Below are 19,457 nucleotides of genomic sequence, written 5' to 3'. Positions count from 1 at the left end.
GCACACTTACAGAGTTTTGCTATCAATGATAACCTGAAGGCTTCATGGAAAGTTTCAAAGTTTGGACTAGCCATTGAGTATCGTAAACTTCCATTTTAGATACCAGTCGTTATACCAATAGTACTATGACTGTTTCATTGGAAAGGTATGAAGATATACTAATGATGTTTTTTCTAAAATTGTAATCTGTAACTTAAAACATTAAACAACTCAATAAAAGAGCTCACATAAAACTACTTTGTAGATTTAAAGGTGTATTTTTCTTAGATTTGAAATATGCTGCGACTGAAAAACATGAATTATATACTGCCCCTGAATGAATAGAATATATTAAATGATGGCAATATCTTCCATGAAACTATATATTGGTATAGGTATTAAAGAATAAAATGGGAGATTCTTTTGAGTATGTACATACAGGTTACTAATATCATCGGGAAATATTAAATCTGGCTTGGGTAAATTTGTTACAGTGTGCCAGCATGTAGAGCACAGTAAAAACTAGACTGGCATTCGCCCTGAACAGATAACCATTGTTCACAAAGGTCAATGAAGAGGGTATTTTCAGTAAAACTGAAAATCTCGTACTGAAGGGTAGCACTTCCCTGCAGCAGGGCAGAACTTTAATTGTCAATTAAAATACATGTACCATCCTTTTGTTTAAATTTTGCTGGCATAAAATGTGTGGTTTGAGAACAACACAGAGAAGTCTATCTTTTCAGTGCATACAATAGCCAGTCATCAAAGGTCTCTATTTCTAGGCCATGGAATGGTCATTGTGTTCTTTTGTTATGGTCTTTGTACCCTAAGGCTATAGGAATGGCAGGGCACTGGCCTTCTCTTTGAAAATCCTGTGTGAAAACACGGGCGTGCTGGATTATACTGGTCAACAGTTCACACCAAGTTTGTTCATGATTAGGTGAAAGCTTCACTGAAAAAGAGCCTTACACATCACTTATCCTGTTTATTTAGAACATTCCTTCCATTATACAGATACATGTACTGTAACGTCTCATTGGGGCAAAAGGTTTAATTTCTCAAAATGTATGCAAGGGGAAAATTTAATTAAACAATTAAAAACATGGAGCAGTAATTAAAATCACAGCTATCCAAATATACTGTATGCACTAATGTTACTTTGTATAAAGGCAAACAATATAAATCAGAGAAAAATATTGAATACAACTGTACAAGAGCTCCTGAGATTTCTTAAAGCAAATAATGGACTGGTAGAGTGGGTAGAGAGACATGAACATTCTAGGACACTGATCCATTACATTCACTTGCCTGGACCATTATTTATCATGTACAATCTACGGTATACATAAACTCTCCTCTTCTGATGGAACACAAAATTCTCTTCAAGTTCATAGATTACATGTACATGTGAGTAATTCCATTGGTCTGCTGGACATATTAAACTTAAACTTTAAAGTGATGCTTTTAAAAAAGGTTTTGCATGTGTGTATGTCATTGGCATACAACAAGACTTAACTAAGTGACACTTACACCCGTACAAGTATGCCTAGACAGGACACTGACATATGGGTAGCAAGCATGAGGGCACACATTGACAACAGAGGTGACCTTGTACTTGGGTGAGAACTGACAGAAATAACTTTGCAGCACAAAGCTCTAAAGAACATCACAAAATATCAGATACCATACATAACAAATGTAACTTACGAATGGTCAAATGTTTATACAACATGATATTGTTAGTCACAAAAATATTTTTTCTGAGTCCTTGAAAGTTTCAATTCATCTCAGATATGAATGAGTTTACAGACAGACAGTAAAGATGCCTGCAAAGGGAATACTATAATAGGACCTTAGCCCACACGATGCATCACAATTAAGTTGTTCCTGGTTTTTTTTCATACAATTGAGTATTGAAACACACCTGCCACATGACAGTTTGCAATCTCAATGAGAGAGTGGCACTCTGTATTGCAGAGTTCAATAACCATTCTCCACCCTGCTATTCAGAATACATGTATGCATGCATCACAAAACTTATAAAACCACATTTAAAAGAATTCATTCTCTTCAATTAATTATAAACTGCTAAGTAAAAAGTCTTTACACTGCTAAGATTCTGGTAAATTCATATAGTTTTTTCAATAAGTCTGCCAGAAACTCAAACAGGTTTTATTATTGGGTTTGATCAATGTATATTTGTAAACACAATCGTATAAATACTTTCATTAGCATACATTTTAACTTTCTGTACTCAAGATGCAAGCAGTATATTTTATAATCTTAGTTTTCCTATTTTGTCTTTTGAAAGTATATTCCAGTAGGCTACGATATTCAATAGCAGAAAGTAATCGGGTTAATATACTAAGCAGAATTGGACAGTTCATGTCCTAATTTCTTGTGTAACAGAATCTTCAACTGTGCCTGGTCTCAGACATTCAGTGCAATAATTCCTGCACTTTGTGTCCAATTAGTCACTAACAGGGCTATCACTTTCCAGAAACAAATATGAGGTTAAATCTGGTCATAAGGATGTAATGGGGTCTTCCCATTCCATGGCCAGTGTTTACCATTCTTCAGGAAGGATTTCTGTAAGCAAATACCGTTAATGATGGCTGTAAGGGGAAAATTACGGGGGACAAGGTTTGTATGAGTTTAAATTTAGAGTGCAGCATATATGGCATTTCTATGAAGTGGTTAAATAGACAGTAGATGCATACAAGTACTTATTGTTGACTGTAATTACTCTGTGCCAGTATCGGTATTGTTGTACAGTGCAATATCATACAAAGCACTTACCCAGCAACAAAGCTGTGACGATTACCCACCAAATGTGATGTATGATCATCAGACACCGTACAAACTGAACAGTTCCTGCAAGACAGTTTTCTTTACTCCTCTGTCAAATTAAACCACTCTGAAGAAAATAATTTCGGTACGAACAGAAAGTATGTCATGCATTCATGACAACATATGCAACTGGTGACAGCTAGCTGTGATACAACACAAAGTTTCACTTAAATTACATGGCTTCTTTTCAACCTCACAAAATCATCGCATTGTTCATGGAGGGTCTAGATACACAGGTAATGACAATGACACTCAGGCCAAGGCATGGCCCCAATGTTCAATTATTCACATTGAGGTTCAATAGCATGCATGTCCACAAGTCTCCCCTATTGTTGTTGAACTCTGAAGCCAAGTCAAGGATGTCTGTGTATTGTTCTGACAGTCCTGAACAAAACAAGGCTAAGCTGACCAGACAACAACACACCAAGCCTGGTGACTCACCTCTTCCATAACAAAAGAACAGAAAGTTCAACAGTGCCAACAGGCTGGAGCAGTATTACAAATGCTGCTCAGTGTTTCAGTGGGGAGAGTCAGCAGCGAGTCTCATAGACTACTCTGACTTGAATCTCATAGAAATATGTAATTTATAGGACCTGTACTGAAAGATTGTTTTGAGATTGAATCAAAGTTGAATGTTTGTTATACAATGTATACAAAAAAATATAACAGTAATGACAGTGTTTTTGCTAAGGTTGGGGAATATTGGTAAATGATTTGGGAACCCCAGTAACATTGCTGCTGTCCCCCTCTTTGATTAATATATTGATATACCATGGGGAACCATGGTAAAATGACTGGAGAACCAGGGTAACATTTACCTGCTTAAAGCCCTTTAACAAAAACACTGTACATACCTTCCTAACTGGCACACTAGATGTAAGTTTGATAAAATTCTCATCATATTTGTTTTGAACGAAAACTTGCGATTTTCTTCTGCTTCTGAGAATCTTCTTCTCCTTATCATGTCAGTATGTAGAAATACCAAGTATAAACTTTGTCAACACAAAACATTGCGTACAGTTTGGAAATGTTATTGTTGATTAATGAAGTCTAAGCAGAAGTCTAGGCTGGACCACGGTCACTCCACGGTCACTCCACGGTCACTCTGTGTCCAGACTGACAATCAGTGTTTAACAATAACACTGGACTTTACACAAGCTGAACACAAATGGTATTTCAACAAGGTTTAGTGTAAACTGTACTGTACAGAGACAACAAAATTAATGGAAAATAGATCAGTTACAGATGATGTAAAGTGTAGGGCTCTGCATACAGCTGTGTATGATTCTCACAGCCATCACCAATTACAAAGTAGCATTAAAGCATATAAGAATTGACAAATCTAATGTTTTGCATGTCAATCACTCTGTCATCACTGCTTACATACCATGTCTTGTATTTCCAAATCACCTTCTATCTTCTTCATCTTACAGAAATTATAAACAGCTAAGAGAATCTTTCAACACAATTTACGCTGAAAATTCCCTGTGTTATTTGTGATCAGCATTTCTTTCCCTGGAAGAATTCAATTGATCTCTGTGCCCGCTACAAACTTGAACTCTTCTTAAACTGTCACATACAATATCAATGACACAACATTCATCTACCTTTAGACACTTGATACTCTTCATCGGTAAGAACTCTCTCAGGAAATACCTTGTACTGGTACGTACACAGATGAATGAAATAAAATTACATTCACAAGCTCAGCAGCTTTGATAGCAAACATTCAACAGTCGACCTTTCAACTCAGGCAACCAGGGTCAAATGAGGTCATACCAGTACAGGCCTGCACAAGGAAGCATGCCTCTGAAAAAACATGTTATAGATCATGCTCTACCGGTACATAAATCAGAAGTAAATGTACTGTTATTGCAACAATAACAATCAAAGTTTAAACTGGTGTGCTAAATTATGACTTTTTTTCAAAACAAATACATTCACCGGTATTGATATGAAGGTTTTTTAAAATTGTGACAGGACCATATCATCAACTACATACCAGTATACATGTACATGTAGTTTATTCTAATCATATTAGAATATTGTGAATTTGACTCAATTTCAAAATGGAAATCCAGAGCAGTCCCACAGACAACTTATCAATGAGGAAAAGGTTTTTTTCTAAAACTAGAAGTCGAGACAAAATACCATCATGCCACTGTGTGATAGAAACACAATCTGCTTATTTAATCATTCCGGCAGGATAATTACACCAATCCATCTTCTAAATCAAAGGAAGAGTTCAATTCAATTTCCCGGGAATTATCAGGGTCCCGGAGCTGCAGATGACAATTTAATTTGTCAAAGCTGATAGCTTTAAAGTGGTGAAAAGACAACTGTCATTGCAGTGAGTCTGAGAATTGTCAGTGACATCAACAGCAGAATGCCAAACTTCCTGCTATTTTGTTTTTCTCTGTAACATAGAATCAATGATCCAAAACGCTCTCATTTGTCACATTTGTACCGTTTTAAAGCCAGAGACAGATGTATTCATAAAAGACTATTCTAGTAATATAAAAGAATATTCAGTGTTTTCTAATAAAAGACCAAGCAAATATCAATCTTTCCACCATATTCATCATTTGATACATGTAATAAATTTCACCACAGATGCAAGTTTCTACCGCCTTTCTTTTTTGCAGGTTGAAACTGCAGTCAGTTGAAAACTCTGACTCAGACTTTTGCCAAAATTTTGATAAAAAACTCTAGCCAATGGAGTATGATGCCCATTTGGTCCAAAATTACCAAAAAATATCAGAAAAAATTGAAAAAAAATTGGTAAAATATGGCAGTAAAATTTTGTTGGAAAAAATTACAGCACTCAGAGGGTTAATATGGTAATATTCACTTGTATTTACAGTACCTTTGTGGTTGACTTTTTATTTCCCAACTTAGATGTCAGAATAAAACGAAAAACAAAAGCATGCATTTGACCTGTGAATTATATATATACCGGTACATGTAAGATAACCTGTGTTGTATGCTATACACTGGAATGGTCATGGCCATGTTGAAGATTTAATGTCAATACATTTAATAGGCAGACGATAAATAGGAGTCGTCTTATCAGATACAGTCAGACAGCAAGAATGGCACTAAAATAAGGACATTCAAGAACAAGGATTATCACATGAAGACATGACTGTCATTCACAATATACCGGTACCTTTACAACAGTTGTCGAAGTTTAGACAAAATCACTTAAATGTAGTCATGTCAGATTACCTCCGAAGTAATACACAATAAAGGCACAGCTTCCAGATTTCCTAATAAATTATATAATTTTTTCTAATAAAATAGAAGATTAGAGGAGATTGACAGTATATTGAGGTTTCTATTTTACTAACTGGTGGCAGGCTGACAATTTTGTGAAGGCTTTTTGCCATCAGGCAAAGTTAATTACCATACGAGTGATTTCAAATTTGATTTATTCTGTCTCCAGTAACTATACGATGAAATTTTAATGAAGAAATCAGATTGCCAGGACAACACAATTGGCAACAGGAAGCAAATACAAAATAATATTATATGGCTCTCAATATTATTAGTGCTAGAAGTGAAATGAAATACACATGCCTGACAGTGCCTCTAATGGGAAAAGTAAAATAATTTTTTTTCAAGTGGACTGACACATCAGACCCTATAAAACACCAACACAGAGAGATTGGCATGACAAGTTAATGTGCTTTCTAAGTGCCTAAGAACAACTTCAAGAGACCATTTATAATAATTTCACCCATAAACATAACACACACTAAATTCACCATCCTGCATGCTAGCCGTATTGGAATGCATCACACAACACACTGACATGAATTGCATTGGCTATAATTAGAGCTTGATTCAACTTGATTAAAAAAAGTAAAACTGTCTCATTAGGGACTGAGTATTAGAATTTGAACATCCAGATTAAACACTGTTCATTAAATATTAAATATTAAACATTAAACAAAGTAGCAGGTAAAATGTTCAGGAGATGGTGAATTTATAGGTGTTTAACCAATTACTGGTACCCTGGGAAAATTGGTTTTGTGGGTTCCGACAATATGCTTCTCTGGTGACATGTCTAAACTTATAATTTTTCAAAGAAGTCCGTTCATGATGTGTATGCAATGAGGGGTTTCTTCAAACATTAAGTATAAGAAATCACACAGAAAAATTATAATTTTATACGTGTTCACATCAGCACCCATGGTGAGTAGCGATTTAATGCATATGTACATTATGTATATTGTATGCTGAAGTGAATGGTGAGAAGAAAGAGGTTACAGAGTAGCATCTTGAAAATTGACGCATAATTTCTCTTCTGAAAAGCAGAAGAAAGGGAAGATTTAATTTCCTTGTACCAAGAAGAAAGCATACAAACAGAATATTTTACAAAGGGAGATTTTATAGGAAATACAGATAGACTCCTAAATCAGAGTTTAACATTCTGTTCTCTCGCCGTACTTTACTAAAATATGAAAATCCAGAAAAAAAATCTCATCTGTTATGATGTGTTGCATATAATTTATCACACTGAACAACTGCTACAGTGGCAGACACACCACAAAATGTCAGAGCTTGGAAATATGAAGGTTTGCAAGAGCTGGCGGCAAGTCATGGCAGCTGAATGATAAATTATACAAGTATCAGACAAGAGACGATAGCGCGATGAATTCACAGCTGATGAGCATGACGTCTCAGGAGTTCTAATACCCCAAATGTTCACAAGATGTGGGAGGCTTCAGGCTAAACCAAGAAGCTGGTGTAGATATTTGTCACGATGAAAACTGGAAGACTACACCAACAGTAGGATGACTTACACTATGTGGGTTATATTCACACTTCAAAAGAAAACCCAGGTGTATTTCATGATCACAGAATAAGTTTATTCCTTAAGATAGAATTCGCCATGGGGACAGATATTCAGACTTTCAAACTTTTCCATTTCTTTGTGATCTACCACTCACGTGGGCTCATTTTGAAGCCCTTTCAGAAAGAAAAACTTTCACCGTCTTAGTTTTTTTGAAAATCGAAAATTGTATTTTTCTCAAGACATTAACACTGGGATGGCAGCCATTTTGAATTTAAAATATCGATACATTTTGGGTAATTTGTTTCTATAGTACCAAAATTTGCAAAGTGACCCCAATTTTTACTCATGATTTTGAAAGTGAATGGTTCAAAGATTCCTTGAGGAAAAATTTTAGCAAAAGTTTAAGTCTTTCACTTTCGAGGCGCACGCTATAAAGTACAAACACACAATGGCATGCATATTGTTTTTTAGCCAACATGAACAGCAGTATTGGTCTCACGAAGAATGAAAAATAATGCGAGAAATAAATTCAAATAATCAAGAGATTGAATTCTGCAGACACAGGATGTCTTCATTCTTGATATCTATCCAAGTTTTAGGGTACACTACATATACGGTAGCTCTGAATGAAAAATTCACGTTGAATAGGCTTAGCATCCATGGAATCTCACCAAGAACCCTAACAATTTTCAACACATTTAGATGGTAAACTACCACATGCTGACGGCTGTATGTCTCTCCAACGAGTGTGATGGTAAGGCTATATTCCACATGACGAGGTTTCCTTATCTGAATCTGCATGGAGCAATCAAGGTATAATAGTATGGTACATGTATGACAAGGTGTTGCCACATTAATATTCAAATTGCATGTAATCTTGTACATACCAGCACTGCACTGGACGGCAGAATCAGATCTTCTCAGCTCAGATACAAAAGACTCTAACAAAGGAGAGACAGAGAACTTATGCCCAAGGGAGCTTCCAGGGATAAGCTTTCCAGTATTCGTGGCGGGCAGGAAATAGGAATTTTCAGCTGTCAAGTGGTCTCATGCATACATGCAAGTCCAGCCGGTGGTTGAGAGACCTGGAGACATGGTGAACAAATACCCAGCCACTGCTAGTCTGTCCAAGGGACCACTATTTCACAGATTTATGAGTCCTGACAGCTGTGCTGCAGTATTTACCCAACGGCACAGGAAAACAGCTCCTCCATTTTTTACTGCGTCGGATCAATTTTATAATGGTGGGTGATGGAATCCTCGGCTTCTGCTCGGAGACTGGCAATCAATCAGATAAGACTGGCTCCATACTAATAAGGGTCTAGCTTTCACCTGAGCTGCTCTTGTAGGAATTGTGTGTGTGAACAACATTAGTACAGCCAAAGCAGTTAGCTTTGCCAGTGGTAATATGGGTGGTAATATGAACTAATTGATGACCAACCTATACATCAGGGTAACGTGAATTCAAGCTATGCTGACATACCGAGTGTTACGATAGGCAGTCCAGCAAACTGAATTTAATATAAGACATTGTCAACACTATAAACAGGCGTCTTTTGATTAAGGTTCAGCCAAGGAAGAGCAGCTGGTTTGAAACAATATGATCAATTCAATAAAAATTACCATAAATATGCACTTATCCATTTCTGACAAAAATCTCTCATAGAGCTGAAGAAAGGGCTTTCATCTAATACAAATATTTTGTTTCACTCACTAGCCTTTCCAACCACCTTAAAGCGGCACTCACTGTCTAAGAGATGGATGACTGGAGAGCTTCAAGCACTGTTCACAGACCAATTTACCAGCAGCAAGTCTCCATGAAGTGCACGCTGGATTAGAGATACATTTTCCAATTTGACTTTGAATCCCTGTGGTAGCCAAACTTGACAGGCCAGGGACAAAATGCTCGGTTCATGTAGTGGCTAATAAGCCAGGATTGCACACACAGATCTATTCCAGCCAAGCAACAGGAAAGGCTTTCAGAGACCTTGCATGGAAAATAATGTCATGACAAACAGGGCTGAGTGTGGCATCAAGGATCATAACTGCAAATGTGAGGTCAATTAGTTTATCATGCAATATACATGATATGGTCATGTAACACTTACAGACCAAATGTTTTCGTCTTCTACTCCTCCCACAGTTTTGAAAAATTCACAAATTATTGTCCACTTGGGAAAAAAGGAATGGAAAAAAGGGTTATAAGGAAAAAATTAATCTTGCAATATGGAGCGGTTTAAGAAAACAAAGTTGATCAGTCATACCTGATAGAAAAGTTGGTCTTCATTTTATAAACATGTAAGATAGGGATAAAATTACTTTGACGGAGTTTTGATTTCAGTGCAAACATAACACATTTCATGATCAATTACACACAAGTATTCTATATGATAAACAAAAGCAGCTGACACCAATTAAACCATTTATTGCCTCACTTACTGGTAGTTCACATCGGTCATTTTCATTTGATCATGGAGTACAACAAATTTACATATTGGTAAAATAGACAGCATACATTTTGAAAATAAATGACAAAATTTCATCATGGTACATGTACATGTAAATGTACATGTGGCAAAACAGGCATCATGTTGTTTGCATACACAGGAGAAGGACCTACTCTACATATACTGGACATGACAATTAGAATTGGTATCACTGTAACACAGATTGGCATTTTATCTCTCTTCTGAGTTACAGCCCAAAATAAAATGACAAGCCATTCACATTGAGCAGCTAATTTTTCATATTTATTATATAGACCTGCGCAGTTTTTTGCCTTCTCTAGCAACCTATAAATGGCAATTTGCCACCCACAATGGCAGAAAAAAACTTTGATAATCCTGCATTCAATATTGAAACACTTATTACGGCATGAAACTTTGTATTTTACTCTGTTGTAGGCCTGAAGCACTTCCTAAAATATAAACTTTGTACTTTACTCTGTTGCAGGCCTGAAGAACTTCCTAAAATATTTAATATTATATATATATATATATATATATATATATATATATATATATATTATATATATATATACATATATATATATATATATATATATATATATATATATATATATATATATATATATATATATATGCAGTCATTTTTTGCTTCATATATCATATATAATACATATATACATATATAAATTACTTAGTACAAAGTAATAATATTCTCTGTTACTTAAGTTTTATGCATCCTACAATATTCAGACAGACTGTCTGTCTTAAGATGGCAGTATGCATAAAACTGTAACAGATTATTTCCCATGAGTACATCTGTATACTTCGGTATATATATATATATATATATATATATATATATATATATATATATATATATATATATATATATATATATATATATATATATATATATATATATATATATATATATATGACATCTGTATACTTTGATATATATATGTGTGTGTGTGTCTCTATACTGTACCCTACATGTAGGCACTAAGGCTAGGTGATAGACAGCGTACCACTAATTGGTGGTATCAAACACCACAAGGTGACTTTTGTTGATTCCTAATTAACAACTCTATAGCCTAGATGACATATGCTTTGTTTCTATTACTAACAAAAAGACTGAAGTCTGAAATCTGAGCTTTGCAACCTGTCTTTATCACCAGCAATAGTATGCGTGTGAAGTAATATCCAGACATGGCAACTCAAAACAACACCTGCAGTTCGAGATGAGACCGATGATGTACCCTTACAGATATCCTGCTGTGGAGAGCTTGCAGTCACCCCAATTAGGTCAGGCCTGGACAAATACTGAAACTCAATCTACAACCAGTCCTATGGGCAAAACTACCCTCTACACGTGTGCATGTCCTGGATATGTGCCCTACTCAGTATCATGCCAATGAACCATTCACAAAATAACATCACACAAGAATTTGAACTATCCTAAGAGAGTAGTCCGGGATCTCTGTGACTGTTTATATATCAACTTCCTCATAAAATGCTTATCAATTTTCAATATTGAGGTGCCTTGTGTGTCTGTTTAAGTGTTTTAAGATGAAGATTTTCTGTATTGTCACTTGTTACGCCATGCTACAATATGCCATGCCAAGTAGGTGAAAATCCAAGTAGGTTTCAGCTCAATATGGCTTTTGACTGACTTGGCAGATGGAGAAGTGATACTATCTGGTAGGATATAGGGTTTAAAAGGCACAATTAATGTCTAGCCAGGACATGAATTGTTCTTACATAACAGTATACACAAGTATTCTCTGTATACTTTTTATTTCTACCAACTACCCAACTTGTTCCTGTTAAAAATCAAGTGTCCACATTTGAAATATTTCCGTATGATTTTCAAAGAATCACCGTGCTATTCTGAGAAAGTTCCAATGCATGTTACAGATGCTGTCTCAACATGACAAATGAAAGTTAGATAATGCACAGTGAACACATTTCCAAATATGTTTAATTAATCAGAGAATGTTCCTGTGTGTTTGTGTGCAGCTTTGCTCTGAAATATACCTTTTGTCAAAAGACACCGTGGCATACATGTACCAGACTGATCACGGACTTACACAAAGACTCATAAAGACTAAAACTATGGGCTTGCTTACAGCTCTGTAGCAAGGCTGTATATGATTGGTCCATTTCTTTATACCGGGGTATATTTCACTATTAGACCAATCTGTGAAATTGTATAAAACGTACATACATCCTACAAAAAAACAGAGTATTACATCTTCTGATCAGCTATGAGTTGGCCTAAATCCTGTTACTTTCACTTCAAAGGACAAAGTAATTTCTGGCAGCTTTTGACTTGTCTTTGTTACAACCAACCAATCTGACATTATGTTCTATTTGGTAAATGAATCTAATATACCAGTACATCTTCAATGCAGTTTACTTAACATCAGTCCAACCTGCAAAGCCCAGGTGACAGCTTTGCAATATTTGCAATTATTAACAATTATAAATTATTATCTGCATTAAGAAAATTTCAGAGAAAAGGGAGGAATGGATGGTGTTTGGTTCAGGAATCTAGCGGTAATGACCATATCAGGTATTGCTGTGACATTGATAGGGCCGCCACAATGATTGGTTCTACTGCAGCAAGACAAGATTAAACAACAATCCTTTGGAATTTCTGGACATTAGTCTCACCAAGGCCACAGGTTGAGGCAAGTTTAATCCAGAATGAAATCCCATCCTTGGTGAATGTCTGGTCACAAAGGCTTACAGTTGAACACCATTTGTGGACTGTAAGGTCATAATGATTATATTGTTCATATGGAATCAGAGATGGTTGTATATCAGTAATATTGCTGCCAGTTAATGATTTATCTTAATACGCCTTATGCAACTTTTTGACTCTAGGCCCCCCCAAAAAATGTTTCTGATCAAGCCTTCCTTTAAAAAATGGTGCGGCGACGCGCGTTTTATTTTTTTTACAATCAATGGTGCGGCGACGCGCGTTTTATTTATTTTATCAATATAGTCACATATATACTGTTCATGCAGTCACTGATCATGCCCCCCAAAGAATTTTCTCTTTCTCTTCAGCCATTCTGGTTTGGTGTCAGCCACGGTCGCCGGCCACTAACAGAAAAAAAGGGTGACGCGCTGTTGTTCAAGTGACGCTCGCACTGACCAGAAACATTTCTTTTCTTTTTTTTGGCCTTATATGTGTTTTTTTTTTTGCTGGTGAAATAATAATAATACATTGCACATGTAATGTAGATGTTGACAAGAATAATTTGTTAAATATGAATAATAATTGCATTATGAGGAAGTAGAGTTTGAAGATGGTAAACATCTGATTTGGTCAGCTTCCAAATTCTTTCCTAAAAGTCATCAATAGCAATAGATCTGCTCCATGTCAAAACAACCATGCATTAACACTGATATCTTTAATTTTCCCCAGTGTACAGTGTATTTAGTGGTCAACCTACATGTGCGAGGACACTCAATTACTACCACAGACTAGATCATCATGACATCTCTAACGCATGCCACACACTCTGAAAGATGACAGCCATTCCTTGCATAGCACACAATGTAGCAAAGTTCTCCACAACAGACTGGCCAGTGTTTTGGCCAAGTCAAAAATGATGAAATACCTTACACTAATTGCACGTTATTTCTTTTTCAAAAAACAGTGCTTTATATTGTTTATTTTGACTCAAGAATGGAAAAAAATTGAAGGAAATACATGTATCTGTGGAGGATACAAGATGATTAGCAAAGGAAAGCCTAGTTTTGTCAAAGATTTATTGAAAGGGGTACATTGTAAAAGATTACTGAAGGGGGTAGCACACCCGGACATCCTGTACATGTGTACTGATCTCAATATCACATGTCAATCAGAAAATTTGCATAAAGTTCAGTTGTCCTTGACAAAAGACAATGGACTAAGGACTGCTATGACAATGCAAAACATTTCTGATACATGTAATGTACACAATAATCTAACTTCATCAAATTTCTTTCAAGATCTCTTTTCTGTATGTACAGAAAAATGAAAAAATCTGTAGTTGGTAAAAGAACTGATACTGCAGCATAGTTTACAGATACCTGTGCATGTAGGCATAGAGCTTAGAGTCTGTAACAAAAGCACGGAAGCAAGGAAAATTGTCAACATCAAAATTTTTAGCCGATATACAGTTACAGTACATGTATCATGAGAAATGCATTTTGTGTTAAAATATATTCAAAATTTCCCATTATATGATAGATATGTAGTACATCTCAAGTGTTTTGGTAGAGGGGTAATAAAATGTCATTGCTAACAAACGAAGTTTCATCAATAAGCAAACAACCTATTTTTAAATGAATGTTATCTAAAATTACACATAGGAATTTATAATTTATGCTTGAATTATTTCCTTTGATGATTATTATTTACCAGTCAAATCTTTTAGAGTAAACGAAAAGTCAATCTATCTCTACTGAAGATTTAAGAAACATAAGATTTACCAAGATTCTGTTTTTTGCATTCTTTTAGTGGTACCAAAATTGTTAGCACCAATGTTCTTGTCAAACTGGCTGTTTTGGATGGAATTGAAAATGTATTCACTCATGATATGAATGATATTGCTAAATCTGTCATATAAAAATAATACAATAATAAAAATAAATGAATTTCAGGAATTATAAGCACTGCTAAGACTAAAAATTACAGCCTTTGCTTTATGCAGCATTGTGAATATTTAGGTTGGATAGGAAGGCTGTAAGCTGTACAGTGTATACACCCTGCTCAAAACATTTCAAGTCAGTACAGCGTGTTGTTGTTGAGTGTATTACATGAGGTTATACGTGTGATTGGTGAATATGTCAGTTATTTCACCTGACTTCCCTATCTCATTATCAAAAGAAAAAAAGTCCAGGAAGGGAAGTGCAGAAATATTATACAGCAGTTCTCAATTACTCAGATTTTAATTTACAGATGTTACCTGAACTCTGTACGACAAGGAACATTTGTCAAGCTGAAGCTGTAATTGTCTGGGTATTGGACCTTGCTCTTTACCAGCTATCACAAATTTCACCCTGCCTATTAATTTTAGGATCTTTAATCAAACTTTCAACTTGAAGACAATGTGTATATGTGTCACAAAAAAGCATTTTATGACCTGAAATGCTGTAAGATTGAATTTCATTCGAAATTCCACCACCAATATGAATTCCTGGTCTTTTCATATGGGAGTTCAAAGTACACTATATATGGTTATAATGAGCCAGTGCTATTCTATATTTTCTGTTCTTGTCAAATATTTTTGTAATGATATGAAATATTAGCAACTATTCATCTGCACCTGTCAGCCCAAATCTGATTCTTGCATAAAGAGTTGAAAAATCTGGATAAAATGAATTTAACAATAAATTTTGTTTCATGAAACTTTCCGAGTCGTGAGCGCTGCATTTTGGAATTCAAAATAACCAGCCATAATTCAACCATGCGACAAGGACAAATGACTATGCATTATGCACTTTCACAAAGAGTTATGAAAAATAGTTTACACATGAATGCATTGCAAAGCTCTGTTCATTTTGCATTAGTGTGTTGCCTACTTCTTGCTGCTGCTGAAAATCAACTTAACAAAATCTTCTTTTTTGCCCTAAGGACCCATATCCTGTATCTAGGCAATATATCACCTCTTCGCTTCAATACATGTATGACTCTGAGAGTCTGAAAATATTTTACCTGCATTTGGTGAAAATTGTGTCATTAATAAGATTGAACTTAACGACACTGATTTTTTTTTTACTTTTGTAATGATATCAGCTACTTATTTCTAAGTGAAACGCAAAGTAAGTTGTGTATCATATATAATATGTTTTTTCTCATTGATGATGATGTCAGCAAAAACAGATTGACCACAGCACCAAAGAGCAACAGAGTGTGGGACAATTTTGTCAGGCATTTAGACTGTGCAAACTTCTGCCGAGTAAAAAATTGAAACTTACCATGAAGGGGCATTAAAGCAAATGAGAATGCAAGAAATATGAACTTACTATTGTGCTGACCGACTTATCACGGCAGAGAAATGATTTCGAGATACTTTTCAAGGGAATCAAACTTGGCAATCCATTGAGTCTACACATACACAATACTAGAATTACTACATGGCCATATAAGTACTACTCTAGTGGGTAATACCCTCCAAATCTGAGTATGAACAGACACTGAAACTGAATGGTCAGATTTTAATATCTACAATCCATGTGCACATCAGCTCTGCTGCAAAATACCATCATTTTCATATCAAGTATTTTTTTTTTCAGTGGAAATACGCAGCAATGATTTTTATGGATATTCAGTAAACATAAAATGGGTTTTGAGTAAACCATAGACCTCTTGCTCCAGGGTCTATGAGTAAACACAGAGTTTTCCAATAACTGAGGTAAACATTGATTTTTGAAGAAGTGTGGACTGCCTATTATTTTTTTCTGAGAAAAACAATGCTTTCAAATATTCTATGGGAGTTGTTGTTTACCATCCAAAGTGAATGGACTTTGGTCACACAACCTACAATGAATGCCAACTCGAATGCATTATTACATATAGATACACATGTACATGGAAGATTGTACATCACCGGTGTTTCTCTATCAAATTACATGTACACAATCAAAGTAATAAACTGATTAACACTATGGTACTGTCTATGGGAGAACAGGTTGGACACATAGTCAGAATAACATACATGTACATGTATAACAATGACACGTCAATCACTTTTAACCTGAAAAAATAACAGCTGCTACACAATAAGAATAACTGACAATTCTTGAATTTGATAAATTGGGCAAATACCAGACAACCCTACAAAGCTGTCATTATACTGACGATCTTCATGCTTGTATAGGTGCACAGCATGACATGTTCACTGAGATCGATTTTACTGTGACTTGGGTGCGTCTTTTGACTTACTGATGTCAAAATGTGATGACTCATCTGATACTGCGAGCTGTGAATACAACCTACAGTGAGCATGGACTCTGCGTTATTCATTTTGTTCCTTGCAAAACAGACCCAAGGTTATCGCTGTTAAGGTCGCTACACTGTGACCATGTATAGTATACATTTAATTCGTTTAACAAATGGACAATAATCAATTAAATCATAGCCGTTGTGATATGCTACTTTTATCACCGTGCCTATAGGTTTATAATGATGATTTAAGCACGCATAAAACATATCTATTAGCACTGTGTACAGTACATCGTGAAGTACAGAACACAGTGCAAAGCAATGGAATGTCACCAACTGGATGACAGGACTCCTAAAAATAGTAAAGTGGTTTGTTTTGTCCCTCTAATAAAAAGTAGATATGTTGAAATAACAAGTAAAAAAGAAGGAATTGCCACATAAATAATACTGTAACACACCTTCACATACCTGAGATGTCTAATTATATTAGCCAGCAATCTAAATACGGAAAATGGTTTATCGTAGACCCTTTAGTTGGAAATGCAGCTGTTCAGCATGTTCCAACAATTTCACTGTGCACCGGCTTTTATACACAGGAGAGGAACAACACACAATAAACACCTGCACTTTTGTTGACTTGATTTGAAAAATACTCTGTAACTTATAACAATTCTTAGAAACAAATTCCTACCTTAGTAACAACCAGTATACTAATTAGTTAATCCAATACAAGCAACAACACAATCTCCCTCAACAAGACAACTAGTATACGTCAATTGTTGTTATTATTATCATATGTATTATTATGATTATGATTATTATTATTGTTGTTGTTGTTGTTGTTGTTGTTATTTTGCGGAATCAACATCAACAAAATGAATCATGGGTGGGAGTGTAATTTCAGGTATCAAACCGATTCGTTTTTAAGGAGCTTTTATCGCAATTTTGTCCCTGTGAGGCATGGAATATTTTAGAAAAGAGATATTGGCAAAAAGGGAGACCCAGCGCACACCACAGCAGCATAAACAAAGACTGACGGGTTGCGGTTGTTTTCATGAAAGACCTTAGCACAACAATGCTTGATTGATAATTGGAGGATTGCTGGCCAGCAGAAACCTTTTGTTACACGGTGTTTGGAAATACTTTGACAAGCTTTGAATTGAGAAAAAAATACCACCCGCAGGATTAGAAATATGGGTTTCTTTCTGTTGTTTGAAAGGCATCAGATTAACAATCGCGCACTGCTGTGGTCTGTCAACATTGTGTTGTCAACCTGACTGGACGGCGCTTCGATGGAGGTCACTGCCAGTTGTGTCCCAGACTCTCAACGGACTGAGACTGACAGCGACCGAACGTTTGATTGCACCTGGTAGAAAGAATACTGGGTCGTTAATTTTTACGAAGTTCGAGAGTTTGTCTTTCAGCGGAACTATTCGTTGTCGCTAGCGGGTTCGCCTCATAACTAGTACATGGTTATTGTTGGGAGGGCGAGCGCGCGATGGGCTTCCGTGAATTGTGTGTTTTCTCGATCGCACCATTACTCTTTACCGAGAACACGCTAACTAAACTACTTTGCTCAGTAGCGGTACTGAGCAGCCGAACGCTGGTATTGCCCCCTCAAACAATCGTTCAGTGTTGAACCAGGCTACGGCTAGACAGTAACCGGGTTATGCAACCGTGATGTCATGACCTGGGTGAGATCTCATGGAAAGTGAAAATGCAAAACAAAACGATACCTACAGCTTGCAAGCTCCGAGTACCGTGGTCCCCGAAAACGCCTCCTCGTATACCGAGAATACACAGATACTGAGATAAAATCTGTCAGTCGGCTGGCAAGTGGCAGTGCCGTGCACACAGCTGCCTAAGTTGAGTGGTGAAAGTTTTACGAGGCGTGAATTTCAATCAAGGAGATGTATGGAATCTGTAAACGTGTAAATGATTTACCTGATTTCATTTCAACTCACTTCGGACGTGTTTGGGACCATTTGGTCGTTGTGACAACTTTGCAGACGGACACGCACTCTCTGTATCCGAGAATCACGACTATGCACTTCCGCCTATGTGCTGGGACCGCCAGAAGTGATGACGTATATTTCTATGTGGACATCTTTATGGCGTATGCCATTCAATTGTAGGGGTGGCCGCTCTATCCTGCAACTAACGCTTAATTAACTCTCACTTCATTTTGTTCATCCAGTATACTGGATTGCAATAAAAATTGATTCAAGGTATTGCGTGATTTGTGTTTCGCTCTATAATAGCAAATAAAAAAGCTGCAAACGTCTCCATACATTCAAGTGTTTTGAAACCACCTGTTGCTCAAGGCTTGGACAAATATGCGAAGGAACGTAGAACGCACTACACTGCATTAAAAAGCCCGTCGGACACCAGTGGGGAGCTTTCCAGTTTAATGTTA

At 36.1% G+C, this 19,457-nt stretch overlaps 1 protein-coding gene across 5 annotated transcripts in view; it reads right to left on the bottom strand.

Annotated features, from left to right (window-relative positions):
- Positions 1 to 19,125, bottom strand: part of LOC139134727 (uncharacterized) — an 86,217-nt gene extending 67,092 nt beyond the window's left edge. The window contains exon 1 of one of the 5 annotated variants that reach the window (XM_070701709.1): positions 18,986 to 19,125. The gene's annotated coding sequence lies outside the window, so the exon portion shown is untranslated. Of the gene's footprint in view, positions 1 to 4,436; positions 4,547 to 8,517; positions 9,041 to 18,781; positions 18,847 to 18,985 lie in introns of those variants that run through there. The other 4 variants (XM_070701708.1, XM_070701711.1, XM_070701710.1 and 1 more) reach the window with 4 other exon arrangements.
- Positions 19,126 to 19,457: the final 332 nt, after the last annotated feature.

This window comes from Ptychodera flava, chromosome 6 (genome assembly GCF_041260155.1).
Source record: "Ptychodera flava strain L36383 chromosome 6, AS_Pfla_20210202, whole genome shotgun sequence".
In the NCBI taxonomy this organism is placed as follows: Eukaryota; Metazoa; Hemichordata; class Enteropneusta; family Ptychoderidae; genus Ptychodera; species Ptychodera flava.
This window is presented reverse-complemented; position numbering and strand designations above follow the sequence as displayed.